Here is a 12311-nt window from a genome sequence, read left to right on the forward strand (position 1 = left end):
GATAATTGTTTGCAAACCCCATCACACCACAATTGATCAAATGGTAATGGTTTGCAACACTTTTTTAACCAAATTTCTCGACATGTTTATCTGTCCGAGAGCCACTTAACTATAAAATTATAGCATATCTTTTCACAATCTTTGCTAGTAGCACTACAATTGATTAAATGATTATTATTTGTAAACCTGTCACACCACAATTGATCAAATGATTGCCGAGACTCTTATCAAGAAAACCAAGGGTAATCCATCATCCACAAAAAAGATGTTAATTCATCCCAACCAAGCCAAGGTATAATCTCACCCCTCTTATTTCAATTAGTTGTCGGTCGCTTTAATGTTTGAAAATAATTTTGTAGTTTAATATACATATAATTTTGATTTCGGAAATAGTATTTTACTTTTTAAAAAATATGGGAATAACAAGATCTCATACATTTGATAGTTTAAGTGATCGAACAAGACACTACAAATAATGCACCGTCACAAGAGATAGGCATACTACTTGACTGTGATCTCGATCATATAAACTAATGAAATTTATGATATCCGTTTGGTTTGCGAATCTACTGTACGACCAACAGGTTCTCCTATCTAATATAGAAAGGTTAGACAGGGTTTATATTACTTTGGTTCTAAAGTTTCCTATAAGGGCAAACCCTTTTAGTTAATTACATCCTAATTGACCGAAGTCATGTAAGAAAATTATCAATAAAGATCATGGTTTTTGTCCTCAAGATAGTAAAAGTTTGGGGTTTCAAGGTAGTTTGTAAAGAATACCAAGTGGGAAAGGATCAAGTAAGAACTGTTACTTTATGAATCAAAGGAGTAAAGACTAGGAGATATCATAGAACAGAGGCAAACCTCAACAACTTCCTAAGCTATCATACTGTTATGCTTTATATTTTCAAAGAAAAATTATTTATGTTCAATCCTGTTAATTATTAATTATAGGGCTTATACTTGCATAATATCTAACTTTGCAAATGACCTAAAAGATAGAAGAATTTACGTTGTATCAGACGATGACCTCGGAATCCTAAGGCGAGTTAAGACTTATATTGCACAATGTACAAAAGCCTAAAAGATAGAGTGAGGGTTTATGTCGCACCAGACAGACTACTATGAAGTTTTATAGCTTGTTTGTTTAATTCTAAGGAATGATTTAGCTGATGTAGACTTGTTTTGTTGTTTTTGACTTATTTTGCTGTTGTAAATCGTCGTCCTCTGCTTGTAACTCACTCTAAGCTCCTCGTCGAGGTAACAACTTCAAGGACTATGTGTGTAATGAATTATGATCGTTCATGTTTTATATTTTGGTTTTATTTGTCATTATTGTTCAAATATTTGGGGTGGGGGGATTTTAATTTAAGTTAGGCAACACTAGTCATGATCCTACGGTTTCGTCGTCCCGATACCACTATTTTGTATTTAGTTTACTTAGTCTAAACAAGCGGTTAAATTTATTTAGACCATAGAATTCTTGTTAGCAATTGTAGGTTGCCTCATCCGAGAGATCCTCGTAAACTCAAAAGGAGTAAGTAAAGTGTGTTCGAAAGGTTTAAAGGTGTATTATTATTTTTGAAAGTGTATTTTTGCTGTTTTGCTTTGCATGTAAAACGAAGCATACATGAGTAAGAGAATGCTATAAGGTAAAGTAGTAAAAGTGCAATAAATAAATTATGGGGTGCGTACTTGATGCTTTTGCTGCAGCTGCATGGGTTAGTAGCATAAACTTGGTATAACAAAGTGCAGGAGTCTTAACAAACTGCAAAAAAATTTGAAACAAAAGAAACTCAAAACAAGTCATCAAAGAAAAAAATACGAGCAAGTAAAACAAAGCCCGATGTTACATATAAAAGGCCGAGACTATGTGTATAACATTAGTAGAGGTGGGGGCCCAGAGCTGGGTTATGTACTTTTCTATCCAACACCGACAAAAACCACAAACCTAGCAATCTGAGGAAAGGTAACTCCTAACCTCGATCCAAGTGATTAGTCTGTGGACCTTTATAAGATTTCATAAAAAATATTTTAGCTTTTCATGCAAATAGCTTTACTTAACTTTCAAAAGTAATTACGTCACGAAAAGGATTTATGTTAGGTTCACAGTGTTATGCACGTTTTGTAAAACACTATATTCCATGAGCTAATCACTCTAATCACGTTGGGAGTATCAGCAACCTAAGAGAGTGATACACTAAAATAATATGTAGTTTTAAGTATATATTTTATGCTTATTTTTGTTGATATTGCACTTTAAAGAAAAGTATTTTCATTATTTTTATTGCAGATATATCAATTTTAGGTATTTCAAACAAAAGTAGCAAAAAGGAAGAAATTTGGAGCCCAAATAGCAAATTTTGGGATTCTAGCGTAAAATGCGCCAACATATAGAGAAGTGGCGCAAGATTCGCTAGATGCGCCAAAACCCAAAACAATACGGTCTTTAGCAACCTGGCACTAGATGCGCCATTTGACAAAGAGCTGGCACAAGATGCGCTAGAGATGATTTTTTGCGGATTAAGTGGCGGCTCAAGACAAATTTTACGTGAATTTCAAATGGGACACTAGTTCTAAATACACTTTAGATTGATTCAATGTATCTAGACACTTTGGAAGGTTATTTTATGAAGAGATGTGTCTCTTGGATAAATGGACACATCTTTTGATTTCAAAAGAGTAGACTTTTGGATAGAATTTTGGAGGGGGGAATTTTGAATTCTTTTTGGAGGGAGACAACCTCTAATAAAAGAAGAGGACTTCTAAAGTGTGTGTGTGTGGCATGTGAAGGGGGGCAAAAAAATGGATAGAGAGAGAGAGAGAGAGACAAGTCAAGGGCTTGGAGATTTTCTTTAAAGATTATAAGAGGAGAGATAAGTTCGTGTTTTTTCATATCCTTCTCATGAATTTTGAGTAGTTTTCTTTATCCTTCTCCCTAATTTGAGATATGATTTTGTGAAGAATTGATTTTATTTTATATGATTTTAAATGTCAATAATTTGTGATGATTTGAACTCCGATCTTCATTTACTTTTCAATCTGACCAATTGAAATGTTAAAATGTATTGAGCAACATATGTTCCGAAAGGGCTATAATTTCTACAACATTGGGAGCATCACATTTGATTTCATGGGAGAGTATGTCATCCATGGAGTTGGGTGCAAATAAATAGGGAAATATACTTTGTTGGATGCAGAATTGGAGATTTTAAGGTGACAAATTAAAATCCTCAATTTGATCCAGTTTATTGGAAACTGGCGCGAGATTATTAGCCCTCGCAGCAGGTATCCTCTCAGCCTAACTACAAAATTAGGGACCAAACTCTGGATTAGTCAATGTTCTTTATGAGCTCGGAAGAGGGTATAGAATAAAATTGCTCCTATTTGGCACAAATTAGTTTTTATATATATTTTCAAAATATTTTAATTTCTTCACAAATCAATATACCCATAATAAAGGGGAAGGATGCTTTCATAAATTTGAACTTTCTGTCACAAAAACTTTGTTTAGTTTTCGTAAGTTTACTTTTGAAAGTTTAGAATTTAGTTTAGTTGATTTTGTCTTTCAACAACATTTTAACTAACATTCGCTCTAGTATTTAATATTCAAATTTTGCATTTTACTTTTTGTAGCTTTAAAAATTGTAGTATACATTATAATCTTAAGAATTTACTTATAGGTATTTCCAACTTCCCCGTGGGATTGATATATAGGACTCCATTAGAGCCCTTTATTACTTGAGCGATACATATACTTGCGTTATTTTTAAAGGGGATTTGACAGTTTAAAGATTTTTAAAAGATAAAACTATTTTCACTGAAGTTATTTTTTTGGGTTTAATATGCATATTTGCTAGTGTATCTATCGTGTGTATTTGGTAATATTGAAAAATATTTGTAAAATTAACACACTAAATCCACCTATATCAAGTTTTTGGTGCAGTTGTCAGGGAAGTAGCATAAAGTATTAGTAAGTTATTTTATAATTTATAGTATTTTTATTTTTAAACTAAAAAAATGTGTTTGTATTTTAGTTTAAATATTTTCTTATTTAAGTGTGTTTACTTATTTTAAATTACTTATTCTATTTGTTTATGCTTAGTGTAAGATCTGACTATTTAGTACCTTACGATTCTGAGTTAGAAAGAACTATTAGAAAAATTTGAAAATAACAAAAAGAGATGGACCATATTAGTAAAATAGCTTGCAATTTAAGTAATGTTGGAAATGAGAATTAACATTATCAGAGAACTTTAAGAGATTATGCTAATTTTACTGCAGATGAAATTCATTTGAGTATACAAAACCCTACTGTAGCTGCTAATTCATTTGAGCTTAAATCTGCTATTATCCAAATGGTACAAAATAACTAATTTGGGGGAACACCAACTAAAAATCCTAATTTACACCTTGCTAGTTTTCTAGAATTGTGTGCTACTTTTAAATATGATGGAGTGTCGAATGATGTCATCAGACTTAGACTTTTTCCTTTCTCACTTAGGGATAAAGCTAAGATGTGGTTATACTCGTTAGCACCAGGATCTATCAAAATTTGGGGAGATTTATCACAAAAATTTTTATCTAAATATTTTCCACCTTCAAAAATTGCTAAGCTTAGAAATGATAACTAAGCTTAGAAATGATATTAAGAAATGATATTACATCTTTTTCTCAGTTTGAAGGAGAATCCATTCATGAAGTTTGGAAATGATTTAAAGATCTCCTTAGAAAGTGTCCATACCATGCATTGCCAGATTGGTTAATAATTTAAACTTTTTATAATGGATTGGTTGGATCTCTTAGATCGATAATTGACGCTGTTGTTTGTGGATCATTAATGTCAAAATCATTAGATGAAACATATTTTTAATTGAAGAGATGTCTACTAATAGTTTTTAATGACCCTCTGAAAGTATAAATCCAAAAAGAGTAGCAAGTATTCATGATTCTGATGCAATATCTATGTTAGTTGCACAAATTGCTATATCGAAGAAGATATATCAATATGGAATGAATTATTCTCAGACATCACCTGTGCTTGAGTAAAACTCATTGAAACAAATAATAGAATCTCAATCTTCTTATGATACCTTAAATGCAATAAATAATTTTTCAAATAATTCTTATGTCAATTATTATAATCTTGGTTGGAAGAATCATCCAAATTTTAGTTGGGGTAACAATAAATATAATGTTGCAAATCTACAATGGGGAAACAACACTGCGAACCCATTGGGAAACTCCAACAATCAAGGAAATCCAACATATAAACCATATTGCCCTCCAGGTTTTATAATTTATAGAGTAAGGAGAAAAATTTGTCAATGGAAGAATTGATATTGCAAATGGGGAGTCAATTACAAAGTTAAAGAGCTGCAATTAAAAACATGGAAAATCAATTGGGATGTATTGCTACCACACTTAGCAATAGACCTCCAGGAACATTGCCTAGTAATGTTGAAGTAAATCCTAAAGATCAGAACAAAGAGTAAATTAAAACTGAGAAGTGAAAAAGAATTAGAAAATATAGTTAAAAAAGAAGTGGAAGTGGAAGTTGGAAAAGATGAAGTGGAAAATGAATAATCTAGTGAAGAGTTTCATTTTGAGTCAGATTGTCTTATTAAACCAATGAATATCACTGTAGAAAGACCACCACCTCCATTTTCTCAAATATTGAAGTAGAAAATAGAGATAACCAATTTTCAAAATTTTTAAAAATATTAAGGAAATTAACGATAAACATTTCATTTGTTGAAGCTTTAGAACAAATAACAAGCTATTTGAAGTTTACGATGGATATAATTAATAAGAAAATGAAGTTTGTAGATAATGAGACGATTGCACTCAGTGAAGAGTGTAGCACTATAATTCAGGAAAAACTTCCTGAAAAACTTAAAGTTCCTGATAGTTTTACAATTGCTTATGCTATTAGTGAAAGATTTTTTGGAAAAGCTTTATGTGATTTAGGAGTCAGTATTAATCTTAAGCCGTTATCAATTTTCAGTAGGTTGGGTTTAGGAGATATTTCACCTACAACTGTAACTCTTTAGTTAGCTGATTATTCGATAACCTATCCTACAGGATTTATAGAAGATGTTTTGGTAAAAATTGATAAATTTATCTTTCCTGTGGACTTTATTTTATTAGATATGGATGAAGATAAAAAAATTCCTATCATTTTAGGAAGACCATTCCTTGCCACTGGAAGGCTATGATAGATGGCAGAAAGGAGAACTAAGGGTTTGTTTGGGGCAGCTGCAGCTTATCCAACTTATTTAGATAAGTAGCTTATCCTAATAAGATGCTGATCAACAGTTGATCCAAATAAGCCGACTGGCTGTTTGGTTTGTGCGTTTGAAAAATAACTGATTTGCAGCTGTTTCTGGATAAATGACCAATTTGCCTCTGATCTTAATAATTTGTCTAGTTATTTGGTTTGTGTGTTTGGAAAATAGCTGATTTGTAGCTATTTTTGGATAAATGACAATTCTGTCATTGTGTAGTTGTGTTGTTAAGATTATATATTTAATTGTTTAAAACCAAAAAAAAAAATATAACAATATAAAAAGTAAAAAATACCTCAAAAAGGCACCCTTAGAATTTTAATGAGAAATTATAGGAAATTAAAATTTCTCATTAAAATTCTGATAGACTCCCATGTTTTAATTGTTGTAGTTATTTTGTTCGTATTTACGTTTCTTATGTAGTGGCCGATAGATTTGGCGAAGTGGCCAAAGTTGTGCGATGGAGGAAGGGAGAGCAGCGAACGACGGAGGAAGGAAGGGTGCTATTTTGGCAAGCTTAGGACAAGGATGTGAACGAGGGGATATGAAGAGGTTATACCTTGCTGAAGAAGAGGGAAGAGTAGCTAAGGATGCAAACGAGGAAATAGAGAAGAGAGGGCACCAGATATGTGAACGAGGGCACCAGAGTAATATTATGCAAACAAAACGCGGCCCACAGGGATGATCCTGCGGGCTGTGTCTTTCACAAATAAAAAAAGCCATTTTTTAAATAAGTTGATAAAAAACACAAAACAAATGGTATGACAATATTTTCAAAACACCACCTGCAGTTATAAGCCGTCCCAAACGGGCCCTAACTCTGAGAGTTAGTGATCAAAATGTTACATTTAATATTGCAAAATCAATGAGATACCCTGCAAAAGAGCAAGAGATTAAATGCTTCAAAATGAATATTAATGAATATCTAAGCCATGAATATTTCAAAAAGACATTCAAAAGGGAATTTGAAAAGGAATATGTGGAATATCATGATGAGGATAAAATTCAAGATGAATCTACGGAGGTGAGTAAAGAAGATTTGGATTATGTTTAGGAAAAAATTGAAATGTTAGATTCTACAAAAAGTAATTAGAATGTGATTTCATCTATTGAGAAACCTCCTGAACTAGAACTAAAAACACTTCCTACACATTTGAAGTATGCATTTTTAGGAGATTTATCTAAATTACCTATTATAGTATCCTCAGAAATAATTGATACGCAAGAACAACAGTTGTTGGAAATTTTGAAAAGATATAAGAAAGTCTTTGGATAGACTTTAACTGATATTAAAGGAACCAGTCCTTCAATTTGTATGCATAAAATTTTATTGAAAGATTAACATGAACCAAAAGCTGATCCTCAAAGGAGATTAAATCCTATGATAAAAAAAGTTGTTAAAAAAGAGATTTTAAAATGGTTAGATGCTGGAATAATATATTCTATTTCAAATAGTGCTTGGGTAAGTCCAATTCATTGTGTTCAAAAGAAAGGAGGAGTGATTGTAGTGACAAATGAGAATAATGAATTAATACTAACAAGATAAGTCACTGGATGGTGAATCTGCATAGACTATAGAAAATTAAATTCTGCCACCATGAATGATCATTTTTCTTTACCATTTTTGGGCCAAATCTTGGATAGGCTAGCTGGGCACAAATAATTTTAGTTTCTAGATGGCTATACTGGTTATCAATAAATACCTATTACTTCAGAGGATCAAGAGAAAATAACAGTTACTAGTCCTTATGAAACTTTTGCTTTTTGGTGAATGCCCTTCGTATTATGTAATGTACCTATAACATTTTAAAGATGTATGATGTGAATTTTTAGTGATTTAATTGAAAAAGGGATTGAAGTCTTTATGGATTATTTTTCTGTATTTTGAACTTCTGAACTTCATTTGAAATATGTGAAATATGTCTAAATCATTTAGAGAATATTATTAAATGATGTGAAAAGAAATATCTCTTATTGAACTGAGAAAGGAAATAATTTATGTTTGTAGGAGGAATTATGCTTCGGCATAAAATTTCAAAAAATGGCATGGAAGAAGATCTTGCAAAAATTCAAGTTACATCAAACTTACCTCCACCTACTACTGTAAGAGGAGATAGGAGCTTTTTAGGACATGCTGGATTTTACAGACGATATATTAAAGATTTTTCAAAAATTACTAAGCCTTTATGCTAAATTTTGGAAAAAGATACAAAATTTGATTTTAACCAAGATTGTCTTAAAGCCTGAAACTTTAAAGAAAAAATTTATCACTACTCCTATAATTATTTCACCTGCTAAGGAGAAACCTTTTGAATTAATGTGTGATACAAATGATTAAGCAATTGGAGTTGTTTTAGGGTAGAGATATGATAGGATTTTTAAGGTTATACACTATACGACTAAGACTCTTAATGCTGCTCAAATTAACTATAACACCATTGAAAGAGAGTTATTAGTCATTGTGTATGCTTTTGATAAGTTTAAGTCATATCTGATTGGATCTAAATGTGTTGTGCATACTGGCCATTCAGCTATTAAATATTTGATGTAGAAGAAGGATGCAAAATCAAGATTAATTAGATGGGTACTTCTGATGCAAGCATTTGATTTTGTAGTAGTCGATAGGAAAGGGATTGATAATCAAATTACTGATCATCTATCTAGGCTTGAACAAGAAGAAATACTTGACGTGGAAAAAGAAATTATTGAAACTTTTCCTGATGAACAATTTTATGCTGTAAAAGGATGGGAAGTACCTTGGCATGCTAATATTGTAAATTATATTCTTAGTGGTATTTTACCATATGGACTAACAAAACAATAGGAAAAGAAATTCATTCATAATGAAAAATCATACTTTTGGGTTAACCCCTATTTATAAAAATAATGCAAAGATTTAGTAATGAGACGATGTGTGCCTTACAAAGAAATTCAGGAAATTGTCTAGAAATGTCCTGATTATGAATTTGGAGTTCATTTTGGGAATGATAGAACTATTCATAAGATTTTGCAATATGGATTTTATTGGCGTACTCTATTTAGAGATGTTAATATATATATATATACATGGGATCATTGTGAGAGAGTAGGTAATATTTCTAGAAGAAATGAAATGCCTCTAAATTTTAATTTAGAAATTGAAATTTTTTATGCATGGGGATTAGATATTATGGGACCATTCATGCCTTCATTTAGATATATATATATATACATATATATATATTGATTGCGGCGTATTATGTTTCAAAATAGATAAGGATTATGTTTCAAAATCGATTGAAGTAATCACTTTACCTTGATGTGATGCTCGGAGTGTTTCAAAATTTTTAATTAAAAATATTTTTACAAGATATGAAATGCTAAGAGTAATCATTATCAATGAAGGATCTCATTTTAGAAATGCAACAATTGCAAGATTGGTAGAAAAATATAATATAATGCATAAAATTGCAACTTCTTATCATCCCCAGACTAATGGTTTGACAGAAGTATCTAATCATGAAATTAAGAGAACTTTGGTAAAAAATGTAAATCTTAATTAAATGGATTGACCTGCTAGATTAGATACGACATTATGGGCATACAGACACCTATAAGAATGTCCCCTTATAGATTAATTTTTGGGAAGACTTGTCACTTGCCAGTAAAATTGGTGCATAAAGCTTATTGGGTTATAAAGAAATTCAATTTAATTTTGAAAGAAGCTTGTGAGAAAAGATTATTACAATTTAATGAGCTTTAAAAAATTAGGAATGAATCTTACGATAATGTTAGGATTTATAAGGAAAGAATCAAAGAATGACATGATCAGAAGATGCTAAAAAAGGAATTTAAACCCGAACAGGAAGTTTTATTATACAATATAAGATAAAAATTATTTCCTGGAAAATTGAAGTCTAGGTGGAAAGGGCCATTTTGAGTTACAAAAGTTTATCCTTATTGAGTTGTTAATATTGAAGATCCCAAGACTGGAAGGATATTTAAAGTGAATGGACACAAATTGAAACAATTGAAATGAATGGACACAAATTGAAACCATATTTTGATGGTCAAAGACCAATTTTTAAAGAGAATGTAATGTTGGGTCACCTAGAATAAAGGCTGAAAATGTAAGTCTGACAACATTAAACCAAGCGTTTTGTGGGAGGCAACCCATACTTATTGTTGTTTATTTTGTTTCTGTGTTTTTGTTTGGAATATTTTACATATATTTGTATTTGTGTTTTTATAGAGTCTGTGTATTTGAGAAATTTGAAATTGAGAAAATATTTTAATGCATCTTTATTTACCTAATTATAAGTAAGAATTGAGAATTTTTTGGATCGAAATCGAAATGGCAATTTTTTTGGAACTAGCACATGATGCACCACATTCCAGAGAGCCGGTGCATGATGCACCACATTCCAGAGTGCTGGCGCATGATGCACCATATTTTAGAGAGCTGACACATGATGCACCATAATCGGTGCATGATGCGCTGTAGCGATGAAAATGACTTAAACCATTTTAAAAGGCAATTTTTGGCGGGTTCTTCTCCTTATAACTCTCAAAAAATGATTCTAAAGTCCATTTTAGGGGGAAAACAAGGGAAGAGTTATTAGATTTCAATTCCAATGGTATCCCACTCTAAAAATTCTACTAGATTTAGAATTTTTAATCGGTGAAAGTTTGTCAATTTTGATGTGCAGAAGTTATATGATCGAGTTCTAGTGAAGAAGAGGCTAATCAAAGAAATGGGGTTTGTGAATCGAAGATTAAACACACTGAATACTTGAGTGGAAGAGATTATTGTGCAAAGACGTTGGGAAGTGCTTTGTTACACTACAACCACCATAGTTGTCCCTATGGTGAAAGAGTTTTATGCTAATTTGCATGGAATCAACTAGGGAGTCGTCTATGTGTTGTCTATGTGTGAGGCATGTTTGTGCAATTTTCTCCTTAAAGAATTAACAAGATGTTTATGATTGAAAATGTTTCTATTTGCCACTTCACAAATTTTACCCCTACGAGAGATAATATGAATGAACTCTATTGATACCTTACGGATGAAGATGCAAATTGGGAGGCCAGATATGATGGAAATGTAAGTTTTTTTTTCATCATTGTTAAATCCTGCTTCTAAGGCATGTCACTTCTTTATTGCATCGAAATTACTTCCCACTATGAAAATCAATAAGGTAACTAAGGAGAGTATTATTCTGAACTACTATATTCAAACTGGAAAACCTATTGACATTAGAGCAATAATTATGAAATTGGTTTTGGGTTTGTTTGTCAATGGACTTACAGTTGGACTGGGACGTCCATCCATTATTTTCCTACTATGCAGCCAATTGCAAGTACCTTATGAGAGTTAGGAAAAAGTGTTTCTTCCTTGGAAGCCGATGGATCCAGAAGTTTATTGCAACTATATTGGAATGAGAGATGTGAGAGATGAGAATAGAGATGAGAATGATATGAATGTACTGATGGATCAAGCATTCCAGAATTCATCACCTATTCAGCCTCACTTCAGTTTAAACGCATTGTTGAAAAGAATTAAGAAGATAGAAAAAGAGGTGCAGAATCTTATGCATGCAATCGAGAGTATTTCTGAAATGTTGGATCATCTGAATTAGAGAATGAAAGAACATTTTGAACATACTGGTCGTATTGAAGATGTTTTTGTACATATGTTCAAGAAACATGCTTGGATTATGGAGGATTATTCAACCGATGAATTTCCATTTAGGCTCTTCTACAATCCTATTCTACAACTTGTATGTGCACTACCAATCTATGGGAGATATTCAGGAGCACAAGAGTTTGAACTTAATCTATGCGCGAAACTTTTTGTCTAGTACTACTTGTTTTAATTATTTTGTTATTTTGGATTGCATTTAATTTTATTGTTGAAGTCTATCTATGTTTGAGTTTGGTATTTTGATGTTTAGATTTCAGTGTTATGATGTTTTGGTTTGCTTTGAACATTGAATTGGATGTTTGTTAGCTTGAAAAATGTTAGTTTGTAATAACGTGAATTTT

Source organism: Phalaenopsis equestris, unplaced genomic scaffold (assembly GCF_001263595.1).
Source record: "Phalaenopsis equestris unplaced genomic scaffold, ASM126359v1 Scaffold212352, whole genome shotgun sequence".
Taxonomy (NCBI): Eukaryota; Viridiplantae; Streptophyta; class Magnoliopsida; order Asparagales; family Orchidaceae; genus Phalaenopsis; species Phalaenopsis equestris.